Source organism: Opisthocomus hoazin, chromosome 1 (assembly GCF_030867145.1).
Source record: "Opisthocomus hoazin isolate bOpiHoa1 chromosome 1, bOpiHoa1.hap1, whole genome shotgun sequence".
NCBI lineage: Eukaryota > Metazoa > Chordata > Aves > Opisthocomiformes > Opisthocomidae > Opisthocomus > Opisthocomus hoazin.
This window is the reverse complement of record NC_134414.1, coordinates 30,306,351-30,330,037: the sequence shown is the minus strand read 5'-3', so window position 1 is coordinate 30,330,037 and position 23,687 is coordinate 30,306,351. Positions and strand designations below refer to the sequence as shown.

Below are 23,687 nucleotides of genomic sequence, written 5' to 3'. Positions count from 1 at the left end.
CTGTAACCGTCCGAAACATTCTGTGCCAGTGGTGAACTATCCTCAGTGTTTTACTCGAGCTTCTCTTGCTGTGGATGAAGACCATTACTACTTTTCTTATCTACTGTGAACATGGGAAACAGATGATTCCTTTTTCTTTGAAAAAACCTGTGGACTGCCATGAGTCTCATCAATTTTGTCATCTTTTTGTTTTGACTTCAGGCTTAAACCTGTTCTTGAAGGAGGGAGTGTGCTCCTTCTTTGTATCATATCCCTTTTCTGTTTTATGTCTTTCAGGAAGAGGCACTGCATGTCCCCTTGGCAATCAGTTAAGAAAAGTCAGTTAATTAGGGATCCATCCAAGAGAAAAACAAGCAGTCGGCACTATACATTGCAGTTTCTTCTTTCTTCCTTGATGTACAGATGGTTTTCATATTAAACACACTGTTTATTGCATGAAATAATACGGAATCAATAGTCACCACCCCCATCACAATTCCTAGCAATCATCTCCATATCTGACCTAATTGATAGATACGATAGCCACACACGCTTCCATCAAGAGATCTGCAAATGGGACGTGAAGATGCATGGCAATGAGCAGAAAATTAAGGAGTGAATACTCCTTGTTTGTCAAGCATCAGTAGTGATGCTATTTTCACAGAAAGTTTTTGTGGGAAATATAAGCACAAAAACATTATATTGAGGAAGCACACATTACATCAGCCAGCTTGTAAGAAGAAAAATTCCTCAGCGTAGAATATGGCAGTGGCTGCTTCAGGCATTGTTAGCTTGCAGTTCTGGAAACTTTCCCAGAAATCCCAGGTTTTCTTTAACTGATGGTGGTTCAGTTTGCAAAGGAGAGAAGTCAGAGGATGGTTTTCTATAGCCCTCAGCTGCATGTTGGCAGAAATTAAGGTTTAAGGGCCACACTCACAAAAATATTTGCAATCAGCTATTATTTAGGTATCTAAATAGGATTTGGCAATGTAAGTAGCTCATGGGATTGGCCTTAAATGAGAACATCTCCTTGGCTTATACAGATATTTCTTTCTTAGTGTTGTAAAATAAGAAAGTTTTGGAGGCTGACAGTATCAGACTTTAAATTTTTTAAAAATAGTTTATTTTTTATGTTAGCTAGTGTTGGCTGAGTGCTCTGGAGGCTTAAGAGTCACACAAACCTAAGTGTGACAGACTTCATCACATACTGAGGAGCATCATGTAGAAGGGCTATCTCAGCTGACCAAAGCCAGTGTCTGCCTCCAAGCAGAGCGTAACCAGTACAATGTGTCTGGATGTGAAAACAACTGCAGATCACTTATCAAGAGCACATATTACTGTTACGGAAACAATGATGAGAATGGCTCTCTTCTAGGGGAAAATTAAGGCTGGAATCTTTGAAACTTAATTTCACTTTAACTTTGCTGGCCTGTGTTCATCCTCAGCTAAGCATCTCTGTGCCAGCAGTGTTACTGCTTCATCTTGCCAGCAGCAGACCACTTGCCAGGAAAATCTGAGTCCTGTGGTGTCCGCACACGTGTGTGTGCACATGAAGGCATGCACAAGCATCTGAGTCAGTAACTGCGGTTAAGGGCAGGAGTATCACGTTTGTCCTGGTTAATAACTGTCAGGTTTCTCTAACCTCCATTACTCTGTCCTTCCTAAAAGACGGAGGAAAGGGAAATCGGCTCTAGTACTTGTCTACCCTGATTTATAGGACAGACTGATGTGTTAAGCAGCTCTTGGCTGGACTTAGGAGTGGAGAGCATGCTAGCTGACTTACTCTGCCCTCGTCAAAAACTCGTGCTTTGGCAATTGGAAAGTAGCGGTGAGTTCTGGGGACTTTGAGATATAGCTTGCTTTCAACAGAGGCATAAATATAAAGTGTTCCACTGCAGTGTGATATTTTCAAATGTCAACAACTGCTGGGCCTTGGAGAAAGATATTCTGTGTACAAGGCAGAAGCGAATGAAGGCAGGAGGGACCAGTTGTCTGGCTGTGTGTACCATTTAGACTAATGTTTCCAAAAGGGCAGAAGGAAAGAAGCCATTTTCCTGTGGATTTGCATCCAGTTCCCCCTGTATTTTCCTACTCCAAGACTTCCAGTTCCATCTCCACCCTCTCATCATGCCTTAGACACTTGCACATCACCCTCAGCTCCCTCCTGTTTGGCACACTGCTGTCCTCGTTCCCTTCCTCACAGTAAGGACGTTAATGGGGTCTCTCTTTTATCTGGCAGCGTGAAAGCTTCACAGCTTTCCCAAAACCGATGGGAATATTCCCTCACTGAGAGCAGCTGCATCCAGCTGCCCTGGAGGTACCTCTCTCCCTCAGCCCGTGCTCCGAGGAAGGCTCGGAGGTACTTGGCTGTACGGTAGCGTGCGAGTCACTCACTTGTTTCGGTTGTGTTCAGCTCTTAAAAGGAGAATGCTGATCTGCAGTTAAACACTAAGAACAGGCTGTTAGCGTGATCGTCAGGTGGCTGTTAATATAATATCATGTGGCGTTCATTAAATAATATCTGTAATAACACTTGAGTCAAATGAGCTGTTCACAAGAAAAATGCATTCACAGAACTTCAGTTTTTTACTGTGCGGGATTTCTCTTTTAATATTTGGCTTTTCTATAGATGTGTTCTTGATTACGTGAGCCCATTTCTTTATCTGTTGTCTGCAGGCTATTTGCTTTGAATATTCTCGACTGTGTCTCACAGGTCTACCTGTGTGAGACATTGCTTCTCACCTTTCTGCCTAAGCATCTCTAGCAGTGAAAGCTGGGTCACTGAAATCATAAATCTTTGCTCTCACTGGCTGGCAGATTTATGGACATGAATGAGGACATTAGAGCTTTCAAGAAGATTACATATGTACTTTCCAGTCCAGATTTACACCGGAGTGCGTCTCTCTTCATTCCCTTTCCCCACCTCCTCACCATGCATGCATCTGTATTTGCATAGTTATCACTTTTCACCAATGTTGCTATGAAAAAGTTGCCTGTCTGTACAACCAGGAAAAATCGTGATCACTTAAAACTTATGAAACCATCTCTCACTGAAACTAGCCAAACAATAAGGCTGTAGTCGATGGTAGTTCACTCTGCTCATTGAACCAAATGTTCTTCAATATGTTTTCTGCAGTATTTGCTTGCTCTTATGTCTGTTAAAAATAGCATGAATGAAACGCCATCCAATAAATTAGAACTGGTGGAAATTCCCACTTCATTTGCATAAGGAGTTTAGAGTGTGCATATTCCTTCAACATTTTTCCATGGTTAAATTTATTATGGATATACAAATACTAAGAAATTTGGGTCCAAAAATATCAACCATTTCTCAATAAGATATGCAAATTAATTAAATTGCATTGGGAGTTTATAAAGATTCAGCTTGTTTTAAATAAGAAAAAATTGTTATTAAACATTATCAGTATTATTAATGTACAGGAGGTTTTATTCATAACAGGTGGTGTCAATATGTAGTTAATAACAGGGTAGACAGAATGTGTTTATTCGTTTTGTATAGCTTGATATTTTTGGACTTTCATTTTATTTTTGTGTTGAACTGAATCTTGCCAGGGGAATATTTGGATTAATCAGACTGGTTCAGGAGAAAAGGTTTTTTCTTACAACACATTTTAAGCTAGCTTCCCAAACTATGAAAATCTCAGTTGCATATCAAAATGCAAAGAGTGCAATTCCAATTTTTATGACCAGTTCTATAAACTAACTTTCAATTCTGAGGAAGGAACACAGATTTGGTAGACATAACCAAGTAGATCTTGGCACTTGAGTTCTTAATTTGACTGTTTCATATCTGTTCTTTCAGGGAAGCTGCTTTGTTTTACAAACGGTGAGCCTACTCCTCGGTTTGTATAATACGCTATTCTAGATCACAGGTTGAGTTTTGAGCTTCTATGTTCAGTCTGTATCCTCAGAAGATGGTAGCTTCCAAAATACCAGCTTCCTTTGAGTGCTTTTTAGGAGAGACTTTACCTTCTACTTCTCCAATTCCAATGACGATGGAAGCAGCAGATAGTAGCTGTATGTTATAACCCCTGCACTGAATCTGTGAAGTAGTTTGGTGACAAGCACAGAGGAGCTTAACATCAGAGATGTTTAGAAATCACCTTTCCCAGATGTTTATTTTTGGACTTTTCCTTGTCTTGTTAATTACGTTAGTGAAATGGAGCATACAGTGTGGGTAATCTTGGTGAGTATATTTGTATTTGTATTTTTCACAGTTTGCAGATATTTTCTAGTGCTGGAAACTATTAGAATCTGATCTATTTCTGAAAAGATGTACCCTGTAGTCCTATTACGGGAGATCTTTTGGGTGAGCAACATAGTCCCATTTTCTCTAGTTGTATGAGACAGCTTCGAGATGAGTAGTTCTTGTAGCGTCAGTGCTTTATAGTTCAGTTTGAGAACCTGAACAAACTGTGCCGTCTGCTAAACTGTATTAGGATGTGCCCTGGAGACCTGCCTGTTTGTTGGGTAGTGTGGTTGTATCAGGGAGTTTTTTTATTGAGATTAGACTCTATTCATCATCGATAAAACTGGACTGACTTGTTAAACTGACTATTGTAATTTTCTACTTCTCTTACTAGATACAGGCCCTGTACCTGGAGTTTTGTCATGGCTTGAGTAAGTGTGTGCACACTGTTTTAATGCCAGAGCTGTCTACAGATTCTTAATTATTCAAAATCCAGATTCCATTAGCTTTTAGAAAGCAGAAACTTTCTGAAGTCATATAAGGAAAATATTAATCCTTAATATTCATTAAAGGCCTTTTTTTAAAAAAAATCCTATCAAACAAACGACAGTACAGCAGCTGAGAGAGAATTAAAAACAACCTGGATAATATTTCAAAGTGGTAAAATCAAAAGCTGAGTACATCAGTTATAAGTATTCATATTTATGTACTCATAACATATTGAGTGAGATGCTGTATATATAGACACAAACATATGAAGTATAAAGGGTTTTACTGTCCTCCCAGTACAGCCAGTTGAAGACCTCTGTGTAATGGCTGTGTTGGTCCGCACCACAAAACCAGTCGTTCACCGTATGCGCTGCAATAGTGGCTCAGGGCTGTGGTTTTCAAAATGCAACCTTCAGAAATTTCCCATTGAAAAACTCACAAGTGTTCCCTGACTGTTCAGGTTACTTTTGTGAACAGTCACCTTCCAATCAACTTTTTTCATAGCACAGCTCCCTGCATCCCTGGATGCTAATATTATGCATAAAGTAATCTAAGGCTGAGTAATCATTAGGAAGTCTCATGTTGCCATGGAACTGAACACCCGTAGGTGGTAGGTCATGGAGCTCTGATTTGGATTCCTTTATTCTTCAGTTAGAGCTGTTTTTAAATTTTGTTCTAGAGGAATTGTAATTCTTGTTTTTTTTTCTTTAGGAAGAAAATCTTCTAGGGACTTAAAATTTAATGAAGCAAGAGGAGAACTAACCTGAGATCTCTTTCTTTTAACTGAAGGACCTGGGTCAGGGAAAGTTTTTGGAAGATTTCTAATTATTTGTAATAGAGTGGAGAGTTGTTATAAGACAAAGAAATTTGAATCACTTAGTTTTTGCTGTTACTGTGGAATGGGAAAGAGATAATTCACAGCTACTTAGAACTGTTAAGATTGTGTAGTAAAAATGAGAAGACAACTTACAGAGCAAAGCAGTTTCTGATGAAGACACCATGTTTAGGAAGAAAAAATCCCGTAGGAGAACAAATGATGATGCTTTAAAAAAATTATTTCTGTCTTTAACTTTATATGCTCTTTCTGTTTTGCAAGCACATTAATGTCGACAGAATTAGGTGACATAAGAAAATGGAATAGACTTATTTTTGCTTAGCAGTTGCTGTCTTGCAGGGCTGTAAGATAGGATATATTGTTTTCTGCTCAAAAAAAAATAGAGGAACCTTGGGGAATACACAATAGGGATCCTGACTCAGATAGAATAAAATACTTGAAGTTGTCATTAAAAATATAATTTTAAAATTCATATGTAAGCATTTAATAATAAGGACAAACCTACATGAATAAAACAGGAACGATTTTTTTAAAATCACTTTGGGGATTAATGTCCTCCTGAGATTCTGCTGGGAGTCCACTGGGATCACAGCTGAGACTGGAAGGCAGACAGGCAGCTGTGTAGTTTCTGCCAGCTGGAGAAATACTGACATATTATGAGAAGCTTTAAACTTCCTAGATACAGATTAGAGACGAAATACTGCTAATGCTAACTGGGAACATTTATTCCATTTGTGGAAACTAATAGATTTGTATAGTGAGCCTATAAACCATAATACCATTTTAGATTTAGTACTGTTAATGATATTACAGAATAGCTATCTTAGAGCATTAGATGTCATCGTGTGTTGTTTTCATTTATGTTGAATAGAAGATTAAAGAAAACCAAACCAGTCTAGCAATCAAGTTGTTTTGTTTTTCTTTAATATTATGAGAGAACAATTTGAAAAATCCAGAGAATTAGTGAAGTCTGTTGGAGTTAAGAGTTTGAGGACTTGAACATTGGAGGAGGTTTGGAATTTCAACCAAAAAGCAATCCAAAAGCTGTCTCAGGTTTGCATTTATCCAAACTGTATTGGTAAGGATCCAAACTCAACTTGCATAAAATGGAAAGCCTAAAAACAATAGATCGGTAAAGAAGTCTATACCAAAATCTAGACATGAAAATGTTCACATAGTCATATTTGCCAAAATTATGCTGATTTTGACTTTACAAAAGAAATTAAATTAGATTTTGGCCAGATGAGGCGATTAAAAAAAACCCAAACAAACCACCAAGAACTGAAGTCATGATACAGTGTATCATGATAACAGACCTACTATTTCAATATTTTGGCCTCTGTATTCAGAAAAAAATGGAATAGATCATGGGAAAAAAGCACCCTGCTTAATTAGAATCTTTGGAAAAATGAAAATTACTGTCCCAAAGAAGAATGCAGAAGTAAAGTCAGTTGCAAAATGCGTCATGTTGTGCAAGTAAGACCTGTCACTGTTGATGGAAAAATAGATTTGTTTACATTATTAAGATAGTAACAGAATTTAATGCTATGCACCCTTCTGTAAAGCAAAAGAATCTTATATTAGTAAAGCTTGTCTGTCATTCATTTACTGATCTAATATGCCATACTCAGTAAAAATGAGCTCTTTGTGTTTTCAGATAGGACATCAGCCCTATGAACAATCTCATCTCTAAACTTCAAAACACTCCTCTGAACAGTCTCTGAAGTACGGTGTGATATACAGAATGAAAGATAGTTTCATAGGCTATTTCCAGCCTAACATGCATTTTCAATCTGCAATTATTTAAACTTTCTCAGAAGAAAAAAAAAATCGTTGGGACTTTACACACCTCAGTAAGTGCTGTGGTGTTAGCAGATGTTCTGAGTAAAGCCACATTTTCCAGATATCCTGCTGTTAGCCTAGATATTTTTTACCTTAGGAAGCAAATTTCTGGATTTTCTGTCAGAAGGTAAAGCAATGTTGCGGTAAGTCTGCTGCAGCTGGAGACAGCGGTGCCATTGTGGAGGCAGAAGAGGCAAAAATGTGGGTGGGCTGGCAATTGTGTGTGCCTATAGATGGCAGGCGGGTTTTGCTGCCCGCGTTGCAACACAGCTCTCAATGTGCGAGGCATGTGTGTCCAGGTGTGAATGTTGATTTAATGTCAGCGTATAAAAATGTTTTGCTTTAGTAAAAGCACTGTGTTTAATTGTTTGGTGCATGAGGATTTTGTCTGTGAAAATACACCATTGAGGAGCTCCGTGTTATAGTAAGTTTGTCTGAATCTCCGGTTTTGCCTTTTTTCCTGTATCCATTTGTAGACTACTTAGGCTCTGATTGATTTGATATTTCTTTTATGTTGCAGCTCAATATTTTTTGTGTGTATGAAAATTTGATAAAAACATGCAAAATCATTAATATTTGACACTGTAGGCATTTTTAAGGGCATGCCAAGTAATGTTGTTATTTTAAATAGCAATTATAATACCAGGTGGTTTTATTTCTTCAGACAATATCACTTTATGGTTTTCTTCTTTAAAAATTATGCCTAATAGCTTTCAATACTTTTATTACAGGCAGATTTGAGGCAGTACCTAGAAAAAAAAAATCAGTTTGTAATGTTCTGAATTCCATGAGGTATGTTAAATGACTTTATTAGCTGCAAGAGAGACAGTGTGTGCCTGTTTAACTTTCTTTAAAACCAAACTTACTGCAGTGGACACTTATATAACAGCTTGTGTTTAAATGGAACAAAAATATGATTGTTATAATTCCTTCTCTATTTTTTCAGCAATGTTTTGAAAGTTTCATCTCCTTTTCCTACCTATTACAAGCGACCTACATCTACTTACATATTCCTGCCAACCAAAACCAAATTCAGACCAGTTACACAGGTCTGAATTTGGAATAGTCGCATTCTTTAGGGAAGTGTGTGATTGGTGAATTGGACTGGATTTGGATGCAGCTTTTCATAGTGAAGACACAGGAATGGTGTGAAAAGACCCTACAACATTTTTCCTGCCCCTTGATATATAACACTCTGTTTTAGGTGGATGGATGGATGATGTTTGGTAAAGGACAAGATGAGAGGAAAACCTGCAAGAAATGCAAAATAAACACGCCAGTAGTTGCATAGTAAGTATTGTAGGTACATAGCAAGGTAGCACAGCATAGCCAACATTTTTGACAGAGTTCCAAGATACCTCATATTCTTGTCATGGGCGAGTCTATAATTAGCCTAAACCCCTACAAATTGGTTGAGCTATACTGGGTACCAAAACCAATGACTTCCTGGGAGGCTAAAATAGTCTGATTCTTACTGGCACTGGTCCGCATTTTCCGCCTCCAAAACAAGTGTCCTGGTGTTTTGCATGCAGGAACACGAGAGTCATCAAACTGAAGAGGTAGGAAGCAAGAAGCAGCATATGTCTGCAGGCTAGTAAGTAAGGATGTACACCAGAGAGGAAAAGCACTTCCATTCAGCTCCATCCTTCCTAGTATAGTTTGCAGTGTCTGTATCCACCATCATTGATAAGCAAAAATACATAGACGTGGACCTGTAACTGTCATCTGTTAAAGTTAGTGTGCCAGTTGCTCGGTAATGGAACGAGGCACAGTTGTGGGTGCTCTTGCTGGCTTGTGCTGTCCCCACTGACTGGCACAACCATGCCCCATGTCGCTTTGTCACCCAGGTGAACCCCAGTCTTGGGAACCTGTTTTGCATCTGCGAATCAACTTCAAGAGTGAAGGAACCTTAAGCTTTGGAAATGACAATCCAGCCCCAGGAGGCTTCATCCTTTCTGGGGTCCCATCCATAAACCAGCATGCAATAGGCATAGCTCCTTGATCACACCAGCACTTTAAATATTGTATATGTAGGTATCTTTGTTCTTATTATCAGTGAACTTTAACTTGGTAATTTCATGTACATGAAGTAAACAGTAATTTTCAGTTAGTGTGATGCCTGTTTTTTTAGTGATAGCATCTGAGCAGCAAACAGAATTTAGGGTTGCTTTTGCCTTTAAAACTGATTTTTTTTATGCTATGTAAAATATTTTTCTCTTAAGTTCTTAAAATTGTTTCTAAAGTTTCATGATCTACCCCTGTATTTCTTGTTTCTCTGTGTCAGACTGCTTTGTTTGCAGACCTTTGTGAACCTATATCCAGTTTATAGTAATTTATATTGTGAAAAAAAATTGAGTAGGAAACTAACTCGTAAATGACATAAAAATTACCATGTTTCACATTACATAATCACATCTTGTCCAACAAGAATGTCACTGCAGCAGTTATTTAATGGTTCCTACAACTCACTGGGACATTAACATTACAAAGAAGGATTTCCTTCCAAGCTAGAGTTGTACAGATAGTCCAAAAATCTGTTGCAGGTAATTTGAAGGAACTTGTGCCCAAGCGTTGAAAAAAGAAAATAAAAAGAGTCAAAACCTAATACAAATAGTGTGCTGTTATACCTTAGGATATCTAAATAGATACCTTGCTCTTCATCTCCCCATTTATGCCGTGAATTTCTAGAGTCCAGGTCAGGCATTCACACTTGAGAACTTTTTTGGCACTGGTAGCATATAGCCTTGCTAAAAGACAGACAGTTCTTGCTGCATTGCATTAGTGTTTGGTAACTGATCTGAAGAGTGATGTAGCTTTGGAAGGAGCAAAGCCTTTATCAATTAGTTTCAGGGTTGAGAATTTCATAAGGTGATTAAAGAGCTGATGTATCAGTAGACACTTTATGCAGGAACCGTGATTATTCATGAGCTCTGGTGCTCAGAGTCTTATCAGTTGGTGTGTCTCTGGAGTCCAGGACTGTGCTAAAAAGTTTTCAGTCATCTCAAGGGCCCCAAGAATTTGTGGAAAACATGCTTTTTTTGTCATCTTTATCCTTTTCCTGGATCCTCTGTTGAGTGTAGCCTTCTCAGCTGCAGAGTTTGGCTTTGGCTGAGGTCAAAGTGCTGAACTCCCCTTCAGAAGTGAAGCTACAATTTTTTAGCTAAAATAAGAGGTGCCTTGATACTGTATATTTCTGTGTTGTGTTAGAGGTGAATTTAATGAATAGCTTCGTTATGAGATTTTGCATTCTCTGAATTTTTGTGGCGTTGAGCTGTAATGTAATTTGCACTGCATTGAACTTTAACAGCTTTTATCTTTGGTGAGGTAGGATATTGAGTATTTCCTCTTCTAACTTTTATGATGTCATTGTTTCCGACTCTGAATTTGATCCAGGTGCTTATTACGTATTTGGAACTCGTAGATGACAGGCACTTACTGATGGAGATACAGCTATATATAACAGGAATTGCTTGTAGTACAGAGGTACAATAAGACTTCTTAGAGTTGTTTAAAAGTAACTGGAGTGTGTGGGTACAGTGCAAAATAGAAATGTTTGTGAGCTCAAGTGGGTTATTCATAACTATTCTTTAGGATTTAAAGAGAAGGACAAATGCTTCTCGCCTGTGACACTGCCAGGTTAATTCTTTCGAGATCTAATACATGAAATTACGGGATGTGAAAGACCCAAGAGAGACCTTGCAGGTTATTGTGTTTGTCGCTGTCCCTTTCACACCATTCATTAGGAACGAGTTTTGAGTGAATTCATGATGCTGGAAGTAGATATTATTGAAATTGGAGACCTGAATAAGGAGGTTCTGTGGTTGTTACCAAGAAGAGAGAGGCATATATATTGTCAGTAATGGCAGCTGCTTCAGGGGATATTCTTTACTAGCCTGTAAGCAGCTCTGAGTTTCTGAGATGGAAACTGCATGGACAGTTACTTATTCAAATTATATTGCTGCAATTGGACGTAAGTGAGGTTTCCTTTTTAAGCACATAAACCAGCCTCAATTAAACTACAGGGATTTTGTTAGCTTTTGGGAGTTTTTGCCCTCTGGGGAGGGCTTTGCCTGCATAGTGTAGGGCAGCAGCCTTATTTCTTCCAGCAAAATAGTCATCTGGAAGATTTCAAAAAATGCTTGCGTTCTCATAACGCCTGTTTCAAATTATTGGTGCTGTATACTGAAGACAACTTGTGTAGTTCTTGTTGCTGTCCCAGAATATTGACATTAACTGTGGGTATTTTTTAATTTAGCATTGGATTGTAAATATTTTTTTTAATTTAGCATTGGATTGTATATTTATTGCACCTTCTCCAAAGTCTCAAATGGATGGCAAAGGAACAGCTTACTGTGATGTATAGTAAATTGCAATAGCTATATCTGTGTTTTCATATTAGCTCTTCATATAGTCTTTATATATTTGAATGATACAATGGATCTCACTTTGTGATAGTACATAAAGTAAATAATAGAATCTTTTAGTTGGAAGGGTGTGAACATACAAGGCCAAGCTTCTGAAACATATTTTCTGCTTATATGGCAAGTTTAGAAAATAAGTCATTTGTGGACATAATTAAAGAATGTCTCTGATGAATGAGGTTATGTTAACATGCTAGCTATGATAGAGTTTTCCAGATGAGCAGTTTCTCTCCTCAACAGATCACAAGGACAACTTCTAAACATGCTTACCTTATAATCACAGAATTAATACTTTCTGAATGAGATTAGAACATAATTCTCCTTTCAATGCCCTAGAAGTCCCTTAAGAGCTCCTGCCTTTCTTTTGAACAGCTCATAATGTTACCTGGTCTTTCACAAGTATTCCTATCTTTGGTAGCCAGTTTCCCCCATGTTTTCCAGATCTTACTTTCCCTCTCCTCCACCACACACATGAAATAGCCTTCCTGGACTCATATCTGCAAGACTTCTGTTTCAAGTCTTTCTTCAGTGACATTACTTACCTTTCTTCTGGTGAACCTCATGATTCAGTTAGGTGGATGGGCAACTGAAAATATTTGGTACTTAACATGGGCAGGTCTTTTTCTCCTCCTTTCTAAATAGCTTAGATGAATAGTTCTCAAAACTATTGAAAGCTGTTTAAATGTCTTTATCACCCTTTCAGGAAATCTTTCATGATGCTCCATCAATTTTACCACGTCCTTTTTAATGACAATGATATTTTAAAGCACCATTGCTCACCACCACCAGCAATGCGCAGGGCTGTTGCTGTTTCAGGGCTCCATATAAATTCAGGCAAACACCAACATTCGAATTACGCACGGGTTTTTTCATGTCTTTAACCGCAGAAGGCTGACATGAAGCTCTTGAAGATGATGTGAGTGGTCTGTTCAAAGATCATCCATCACATTCATCCCATGGGTTAGTCCTTCACTCCGAGTCTGGGGAAAAGATGATTTAGGTAGTATATATGGGACATCTGAAAGTACTTCTGTATGATTCTGTCTAGCCATCTTAATACTTCTTTCCCTTACCCACAGTTTCTTCAAGATAAAGATTGTGTATTTTTTGAGTGTGATTAGCAATTCTTATATATGGGAGCAACTTTACTAAACTAGTAGATGCCTGGACATATATGTTTAATGTTATTCTTGGGTATACTGTCATGAAATATGACACAGCAACTGTGCATACATTGAGAACAGGAGACGTGAGGGGAAAAAAGATCCCCATCCCAAAACACGATTTTTAGAATGTTGAGTGCTTTCTTCCTACAGCAGCATACACTTGCTGTGCATTTATCATTAGAAGTAGCATTGCTGTCAGGCCTCCCACTTGGGAAGAGTTTAGGTGCCACATATTGTGTGCATTAGAAGTGCCTAACTAGGCAGAATATGTGACTGCCACCATTGCTGCTGTAGTTGCAGTTGGCCTCATTTTCTTTGAAGTTGCCTGTGATCTGCAAACCCAGTAATGAAGAAGGAAAGAAGAAACTAAATGAAACAGTAATATATGTCTCCTGGGTATTTCAAAGCCACAGAGCACTAATTAAAATCTCAGACTTAAATGTCCGATACTTGGGAGTATAAAACAGTGCATAGGTTAGCTAGAAACCATAACTTCACAGATAAACAGTGGCAAAATAAAAGCATAATTGGGGCCAGATAACTTGGGTGTTAGTAGAATTTTATTTGAGTAGATGTTGGTTTATACATCTGAAACCTGTGATTTATTTTTCCAGCATTTGCATACATTATCTGTGTTGTTAGATACTTGAGCTGTAAGATGCCAAGAAATTATCAAATGTGGCGCAACAACTATCGGTGTGCTCTATGCACAGTGTTCAAGTTGTGCCTTCTTAGAATACAACTTAACATCCAAGGAAAGTGTCCCACCTTTGCTGGCTCACCTTGTCACAGCACAGGGGCCGATTCATATTGTGTAGAAATGCTGGTGAGAAGCCATTAGAGCTTGATGCTCAAGAAATTTCATGCTAATATTTTTTACCCTGTCTTCTTCACCTTCAAAGTATTTCCAAATGAATCAATTAGTGCGCTTGTTTTCCTCTACCCTCATGTTGTAACCAGCTGAGTGGTAATGTGTGGTCTGTGATAGAGAAGGGCAGGAATAGAAATGATGTGTGGAAACAGCTAAAATTGGACTATAATAAGAGCAGATACAGTATAAGGAAAGAACTAAAAATACTTTCTGGATAGACGTGTGTTTGCGTGCATATACAAACGGGAACAAAACTTTCATGGCCAACAGATTCTCTTGCTTAGGGATTTTATTTCTTTACTGAACTATTGATTTTCACTTCTTTTCAGAAAGTTTTTTGGGGAGTTTGGTTTTGGGTTTTCTTTTTAAGATCAGAAGTAATTTATTTTGTTGCTGTTTGTTATTTGGTAGAATTTTACGATTTTTAAACATCTCTTCTATATAAGCTCATGTAAAAATCTAAATAAATGCTTCAGCTAAAAAAAAAGGGACAAACGTCTCCAAATCCAAAGCACTGTATAGTAATACTGTGCAAATATTACACAAACCGGGCTCGGAACTGTTAGGGAATTCATGAGTTATGGTTGCCTGTCAAACTGTGGTTTACTTCAGCATTATTTGGCTCCCTCAGCGCTTCAGGGTGGCTGTTTCCTCCTGCCTTTGCCACCGAGAGTACAAAACAGGGAGTCTCCAGCTGTCCTTTCTATGCCTGGAATAGCAGTAGCCTGGGAATATCAGGAAGGGAAATTGGAAAGAAAGTTGTGCTTCTCCCCTGATAGCTCCAAGTGGGGGATGCTCACTGGTGGTTGTACAACATGGCACACTTAACCGTGTGGTCGAGGGGCAGAAGCTGTCGTGGAGATGGATGCTCTGTGATGCAGGCAGGCTCTTCAGAAATTTCTCTGTAAGGTCTGAAGACTTCTAAGGAAGTCTTTTAATCACTTGAAAACACTTCTAGAGGTTTGTATTTTGTCCAGACCTTTGGTTTTCTGTGGAGCTGTGTGAATCACAGAAAAACTAAACACGATCAAATGAAAAATTTTATGGAATCAGGCAGGTTTGGGTCTGTTCCAGTCTTGCTTTCTTCACAAATAATAAACTTTGCCTGAAACATCTCTAACTTTTGGGAATTAGTTGAGGACTTATAAGTTGAGTAAATCAGCCTGAGGACAGACAGTAAACATGGAAGATTTCAATCCACAGTTAAAGTTTTCATTTAAAACAACATTTTATAATGGGAGGTATCAAACAGCGTCAACTATAACATTGAATTGAATATGCAGTTGAAGTGAACTGTAATGTTCCACTTAATGTAATCTCAATAATGTGTTTGGCAGTAGAAAGGAGGGCTCGTGATGTGGTTGTAGGCAACATTATACATGTGAGTTGCAAAGAAACAAAAGTTCTTGGCACCAAATATCTTACCTTTTAAATGTGGCAATGTTCTAAATATGAGTCACAGAACGGAATAATCTGGTGTTTCTTTGTGCATGTCTTGACATGCACTTCAGCAGAAGTACAAAATTTTAAAATTGCTATTTAATTTAAAAATTTATCTTAAATAATGCTACCAATTACTGCAGCAAGAAAAAAATTATGTGTTTTACATTGGAATGTCTGTTAAGGATAGTGTCTGGAGAACAATGCAACTGTGCCATCTAGGACTTCTCATGCCATTATTAGCCTGAGGGTCTAAGCCCTCACAAAAGTCAGGTGCTCAGAGACATCTGAACATATAGATCATCAAAGCAAATATTAAAAAACTTAAATAAAATTTACTGGACATCTTTTATGTCAAAGAATTTGATGAAAATGTTCAGAAACGTTCAATGTGTTATCAACATCTAGGAGTATGAGCTGATTTTGGTAAAAATAAACAAAATAAATACCTGTATTAGTATATTTTATCTTTTATGACTTTATGGAGGGGGAAAAAAAGCTTTAGGTAGCTTGATGTTTGAACTGTTCGAGGAAAGGTCATTTTAAAAGCAAACACATTGATCTCAAAAGCCTTTAAAAGTTCTAGAAATGAGAAGATAAGATAGAACTGTGCAGATCATGTTATTAAATCTGAGGCCTGAAGTAAAAGGAAATCCTGGCATTTGGTTTTAAGCCAACAGACACCTTTGGACTGAAAAAAAAAGTTACATCTGGCCCTCTGGTGAACTTCTGTCTTTAGTACCCCTTCTCCGCATAATGCCAGTGTATATATTGCAACACAGCATGCATTTAAAAAAATAATTAGCTCCTTAATGAAAGAACACAGTGTTTTCTAACACAATGTCACTGCTAATGGTAGGCTGCAGCGAATACCTGTGGCAACACAGCAGATTGAAAATAACACTAAAAACAGTCAAAAAATGCTATAGTAACAAGAACAGCAGTTGAAAATGTGATACTTGGACATGTAAAGAGTGGGTAATTGATATCTCTCTTACACCGCAACTCCTCCTTTGCCAGGACACCACTGTTCGTATAGCTGACACAGGTGGTCTTCCCCTTGGGTGATCTTCTCAAATTCTGTATTTGTGGTTGTGTCCTCATTCTCTAGCTGTAGCCCCAGTGTTGCTTGTGTTGTTTTCACTCCATCAAATGTGGTTTCTCAGGGATTCTTAATTGTCCATTCATGGCTGGATCACAAAGACTTTGCAGCACCCTTCTTCTCTTTGACCCTTTTCAGATTCCTCACTGTTGATTGCGCTTTCTGCAGTAACACCTTCAATGCCAACTCCTCTATTTTTATCTCCCAGTTTCTCTCCCTACTCCCTCACTGCTTCAGTGTATCATCACAAAGCCAAGCAAAACCCCCACCTACTCCTGAGGAAGAGGGGAGAGAGCTGATAGACAGAATAAGTGTCAAGATGTGATAAGATGCTTGTAGACAATATTTTTGATTCTGACTGAGCAGTGCAGTTAAGGACATGCTTGAATATTGTCACTGAGTCAAAGCTGCTGTGTTCTGGAAGTTTCTTGGGAATTCCATTTCTTAGATATTACTGGCCTTTGAAACAAAAATATCCTGTGTCCCTTTCTTCTTACTGACAAAAACTAATTTACTGGAAATATAGAAATGAGATGATGGGAATACGTATTCATGTTAATGATAAACTCTGTTATATTGAAGTTTTTCCAATGTTTTTCTTCTTGTAACTCGTAATGAGATTGGGTCTTTGTCATTTTTTCAGCTTTAACTTTGGTGGTTTTATACATTTGGAGTGACCACTGTGGTTTCCTGCTTATGCTGGTGCTACTGCTTGTAGTAGGAGCAAACTCACTGTCAAAAAAAGCAGAAGCTTGGTTATAAGTTTGGAATATTTAATGAAGGCAGGTATTTAGGCATTCGCTGATACCCTTTAAATAAGACGTATTTTCAAATTTCATTTTCCCTGTCCTGTTCAGAGTAAAAAAAAGAAATAATCGAAATCACATAATTAAAAACAACTCTAAGACATCATTGCAGAAATATGTATAATGATTTATTTAAGAAAATAGGGGGAAAATACGAAGCCTTGTTAGAAGCTTTATGTACAGCCAAATACAGTCCAAGAGGAACATCATCAGCTGGTGCATATTGTCACAGGGCCTTTGTCATAACTGAATTAAAATCAAGATGTGCAAGCTGAGAACATGCACTGAAGTGTACATATTAAACATCTGCTGTTTAAAAAAAAAAATTTAAAATATTTAGAGAGTGGAATAAACTGAGAAAAGCCTGTTTTCTGTTGGTTTCTCTTTAAAGACATTTAGCTCTCTAGACCATACATATAAAGTTGAAAATATATCAAGGTCATTTAGTTATGGAAACCATAAAACCTAAGATATAAGATAAGGTATTAAAAGAAAACTAACTGCTAACCAATTCAGTCAGTTGCTTTCAGGTACTCAATATGATGTACAGGTAGAAAGTTATGGAAATTCGAAAGAAATGAGGAGAAAAGTTTTGTAAAAATGACAGGAAAAAAATTGGTCGGACTGAATTGCTTCTTGGTTTGTTTTTATAGCATACTTTGAGAATAAATTTTCTTTATAGACGCATATGCTAAATGAATCCTTTACTTCAGCCTCTCTTCATTGATGCCTGGAATGTGAGGTTGAAATACGTAGCTCTGTTTTTCATATAGGTTTATTTTAATGAAGCAGCAAAATTACGAGGTTTTTGACTAGTAAACTTGCAGAAAAATTGCCCATCTTAGGGAAGGTCAAGCTTCTCTAAGATGAGTGCAGGGGTTCTCATTATTGTGTGCAACGTGGCTTTTCTTACTTCAGGTCATGCAGCTGATAGTTTTTGAGGTGAGTCTCATAATGTGAATCTGGGTCCTGTATCTGATAACAGCTTAAACCAATTGGTTAGTATTATTTCTGTGTAAGATGAAAAAGGGAGAAGGAGATAATGCTGTCCCTTGTCTCCTTTGTTACTTAGTAGATAGTAGAATAAATCCAGATAAGTGAAGCATAAGGCTTTTGCTTTATGTGGGCGTTCTCCACTTCTATAGTACCAATACAGTAAAATCACCACATATTTTCCCACCCCCTACGTGCATAAAGAAAAAATAGCTTATGCCTGAGATGTAAAATTAATCTTGTGGAGATCAGCAGCACACTGCTATGCTGAAGTTCTGTTGCTTCCATAGAGATTCATTTTCCATTTCAAATTGCTAGGGGAGCCATAAAATATTTAGGTACCTACGTATGTAGAAACCTTTTGTTGAACACAATTGTGTCCAGATATAGAAGATCTGCATTTAACTTTGGGGACTGGATCTATGCAGATTTAAAGAAAAAAACAAGCCCATGCTAACTTCTAAAAATAAAGCTGTAGAACTTTCCATATTATTTAAACTGACCTTCAGATTAAAATGAAATTATTGCTCATTTGCTGTAGTAATAAAAAGCAATGCATTGTATCAAACCAAGGATGGATATAGAGTTCTATTGATCTAAAAAGCTTCCTCACCAAACTGAACTGGAAAAACAATGCACATCTATAACTTCTCCAGGTTTTATTAGCTCCTTTATTCTCCCTGTGGTGCAATTTCACAAAAGAAAATGTAGCATACACCCTCTTGAGATACATTAATGTGTGGAAAGTTGTGCAGACATCAGACCAAATTCTTTATAGTCTTCTTAGAACTGCAGTGCATCCACAAAAGCCTTGCAGAAATTCTCCCATGGAAAGGGAGACTATCTTGCCAGATTCATCCCTACCTGTTTAGGTGGGAATTTATTTCTTCCTTTTCCTTCCAACATAGGAGGTGCAGAGAAGCCCCACATTGCCGTGACAGTTAGCTGCTACATACTTTGGCAAGACCCTGGTATTGGTGGTAGAACTTCACACGTCCAAGTGATACATTTAAATTTCTGTCCCCAGGAATCACAGTTCTCCATTTGACTCTTTGACTTTCTTCCATCCTGGCTCCCATGCACTCACCTCCCCTGTCTTAAGAGAAGTTTAATGTTTCCTGTGAATTTTCTTCAAACAAAGAGTCCATTATTTAACTCAGTGCACCCAGATGTTCCAGTTGGACTCTGCGAGGGGTTGGGGGGTGAAGAGGAAGCGAGAATCAGAAACAGTAAAACTTTCGTAAATGGTTGTTCTGTTGTTATGTCTTTTGAAAATGGAGTGTGCGCCTGCTGTGTTCCATAAACACATGCATTGCATTAGGTATAAGCCAACGCATTTCATTCAAGCACATCTAAATATTAGAGGCAAACCTGCAAGGAGTTATGGTTGCAGGGAAAAATTAGGGGGAAGAACAAAGAGTTCTGCCTTGTTCAGTGAGTAATAACTTGATTGGCAGATATTTATAGGGTAGTATTGAAAGAGCAAACAAATGTAAGTCATCTAATTAGGAAACTGAGGAAAAAAGAGCAGGAATCAAGAAAAGAGGAACTGAAGATGATGTATACAGCAACAGCTGTAAAGGTGTCTTGAATTGCTCTTCGTAATGAGGAATGGGGAGCACAGTATCTGATCTACACAAGGTATCTCTCAAGTTACAGAATGCAATAGTTGTGCCAGTGTAAAATTGGGAATTATGTTGGTGTTTGCATTGCGCATGCTTTGCACAGGAGTTCTGAGCGGATGTTTCTAATAGTTTGTCCTTAGTGGATGTATAACCCTTTCTTGTAAAATTATTATGTTATCCGCACCCACAATGAATTCAAATAAAACGTATGGGTCAGTGTATGTATGTACGATACCATATTAATAATAATTCGCAGGATGACAGAGATTGTTTCAGCTGCCTAATTCAGTATGGCAACTCAGTGAGATCATAAATCATGGAACAAATTTTCTTTATCTTAAAAGAGACTGAAAGTACTGCTGTTAGATTTATGTGAATGAACACATGCTCTTGCACCTACCTGTTCTGAAAGCAAGTTAGTCAAACGCTAGTCCATACGGACACATTTGGATTTTCAGAACAGTAGTTACAACAGCGTTTATACTTTTTAGGGGTCCTGCAGCATTTTTGTCATTGTGTCACTTGTTAAATAAATAGATTATTTTAAACCCCTTTAAATTCCATTCTTTTTATTCTAAATTATTTGTTTGGCTTGTAGACTTTAAAGTTCACATACACAAGCCATTTCAGTAGCTCGGAAAGTAATTGTACATCAGTTCAGCTGTAGCAATTGTCCACGTGCATGTAATTTAATCTTCTTCTATTGTAAGCTCGGTTAGGCCGTGTTGCATTAACTCATATTTATCATGCATATATGCAGATAATTCCTGTGACTCAGCTGACACTCAGGAACTCGGTAAGCTGCAGTAACCTGATCGTCTGCTTGAGCCTTTTTTCTTTTTTAAATTACTGTTTTAAAACAGACCTAATAAAGTTTCTCATTTCTTTTGCTTTTTAAAAATACTGTTTCTGTTTTGACTGGGCATGGATCCATTTTTGCTGTGATTGGGTCAGCCAGGTTCTGCACGTTGGTTTGGGGCCACAGAGTAAGAAGGGTTACAAAGACCTGTGTCCACAGCTGTGGCTCATACTGCTGTGAAAAGAGAAGTGAAAACTCCTGCTCTGTCAGAGACACGGGGAGCGAGAGCGCTCATCAAGGGGCTCAGCGCAGACGAGCACTTTGGAGCCACGAAACACTCTCCTGCCCACAGGGGAGTCTGCAGGAAAGGGTGGGAGGCTGACGGCTTTTTGGACCTGGCCCCATTTCATCTTAATCTGCTCTGGCTCCTGATCATTTCAAAGTCTCCCCATTGTGTGTGTGATTTCTGCTAAACACGCAGAGAAATTTTTAAGATCAAGACCATATGATATAGCAAGATTAATCTATCCTTTGGCCTTCACCTCTCCCTCCCACTGGGGGAGAGGTTTGATTCTGCTAATTTGTCATGTTACTTTTTTTTTTTCTTCTGCCATCATTTTTTTTCCTCCTCTTGGTTCACCTGAACTGCGGATTTTGGCCCAAACACTCTCAGCATATAGTGAAGATAAATAGAAGTCTTCATGTCCACCACATGAATTTTGAAGACATCATCATATATTTCAGCCAGTTTTAATGTGGAGAATTTGTAATTCATTTGTAGAATATAAGTGTTTTTTCACTTTTATTATATACTGTAGCCGAGTGAATCCCTGTAGGTCTGTGAAGCAGATGTGTTAGTACAGCCGGTATAACAGCTTCATTCCTTCCCGCATCTTCTGCAATGCAGTCAAGTTTTGAATTGTTATGATATGCAGTAATTAAGTATGAATAAATAAAATATCACCAGATAATGAAGCTGCAGTCCCCTCTGTCATGTTAAATCATTGATGAGGTGCCTGGGAGTAGGAACTGTGGCTGATGATGTCTTCTGCCTCGAAGTCGCTGATTAGTTTTGGGAGCTTTTGTGTAAATTTTTCTGTCGTCTTTGCATCAATAGCCAGAAAAAACCTTTTGCCTCAATAAAATATATATGGATCATTATATCCTCCTGCCTCATCAATCCATTCCTTTCATGTCTTCTGACGCTTGAATAATAACTGGAAGTGGACCAATTTTGCACATAACAACTAGGTAATTTAACTGTCTTACCTTGTTAGTTATCAGTATGTAATTTGCAAGTTTGTTGGAATAAAGAGTTAGGTTTTGGGGAGTACGTACAGAATACCTCTGTTTATCTATTTCTGTTTTTAAAGTCATATTTAATGCATGAAAATGTTAATTTCAGTGAAGGAATGGAAGAAATAATGAACAACATGAAAATCTTTGTTTGCATTTGTCTGTTTTGAAGTGGCCCAGATCTTAATCCAGGTATTTTAGAACCTACAAATCCTGCTCTGATGGAAATGAGGTATGAATTCAGTATTCATGCCCTTCAGAAAACTCCTCCTGTCTCTTTAACGTCTTTCAACCCATCTAAAACCTTACTTCTGTATCTATATTTATTACTTTTATTTTTGTAAATCTCTCAGATTTCTCATACTTAATATGAGACTCTAGAGACTTAATTTCAGACTCTAGTGTTTGCACTGTATTCCTCTCACCTGTGAGAAGGCCATAGAATATCTAGCTTATAAGTTACAAGAAAGCCATCATTTGGTTTCATCAGATGTGAATATTAGGGGAAAGAGCTCCTCTGCAAGCAGGAAGGCAGCGTATGCGTCAGGTTGGCGACTTTAAAAGGTGCTGCTTGTTTGAAACAATTCAGGGAGGTGGAATGCTACTGCTCTTCTTCAGCTTCTTCAGTCGGTCACTTCAGATGCAGAGCTCAGTCCATCAAGCGTTCCTTGCTCCTGGCTTTAGACCATAACTGCTGCAGAAGCACCGTTGTCCAGTCACAATCTATAGGGTGATGGATTGAGACTGGACGGTCAAAGTACTGGAGGGTTTGGGTTACCATGTTCTCTTGCGATTTGTCGTTGTATTTACACCAGTTTATAATACATGCATCTTTTTTCCAATGTCTCTTTATTGTTAGAATTACTTTTCCTTAAAGCAATGTCGCTGATACTCTGCTTTTATATGATTGATGAACTACACCTTCAGTCACATAAAGATGGAGTGGAACATGATAATTAGGAAAGAAATTGGACTGGGACTGATTATTTCTCTTCAGTGCCATCACCGAATTCCTATTAATACTAGAGATGCCCAAGTGAGATTTAAATAAACCCTCTCAAACAGTCTGTTGCAGCAGCACAGAAGTTAACATATGCTAATTTAGCTTTCCAAGCTCCATTTTCCTGTAGCTAGGTTGCTACCAGTACTGAAGTTAAACCTAGGATGGTACCTCCAGATGTCTACACTGCAGTCACAAAGCGAACACGCCTCATTAAAAAACTCCTGTTTGTTCCTAGCATTCTTTTGGTGTAGGAAAACACGCCTGATTTACACAACAGAGTTTTGGCATCCGGAATTACCTTTTATCTCCCCAGGTTTGCATGCAGGCACATGTAAATGTGGAGCGAGCAAACAAAGCCCAGCTTGTGGCACCTAAATAGAACCACATGCCGCAAACCTCAGCCAGCAGCGCAGCCGCCAGCAGAGCTTCAGCGCGCACACGTCCCAGGGGCAATGTCAGCAGCTGTGAGCCCAACAACAGCTCTGGCAGTGATGTTTTCCAGTTTAGGCCTGGCCGTGCTTTACATCCCTTGCCCATCTGTTTGTTTTGCGTTGTGTTACATCATGCCGATAGCAACATTTAAACTATAAAATCATCGGGGGATCATACGGAGGGGGAAGCTGCCTTGTGCAGGTCGCCTCAGGGAGAGCTTGCTATTCATAGAAGTTGGTGTCAGAGAAAGTGCAGAGGCTTTTTTTTGTGGGAGGAACAGACAGATGGGAAGCTGGGACTGACACAAAACCACGGGGAGGTTAGAAGCAAATTGGAAAGTTAAGGCAAGGATATTTTGTCTTCAGTATTTCTATGTTT

General features: G+C 38.3%; 1 protein-coding gene across 3 annotated transcripts in view; it reads left to right on the top strand.

Annotated features, from left to right (window-relative positions):
* The window catches only part of DCLK1 (doublecortin like kinase 1), a 265,387-nt gene that overhangs the window by 143,930 nt on the left and 97,770 nt on the right, over positions 1–23,687 (top strand). The window lies entirely within an intron of this gene.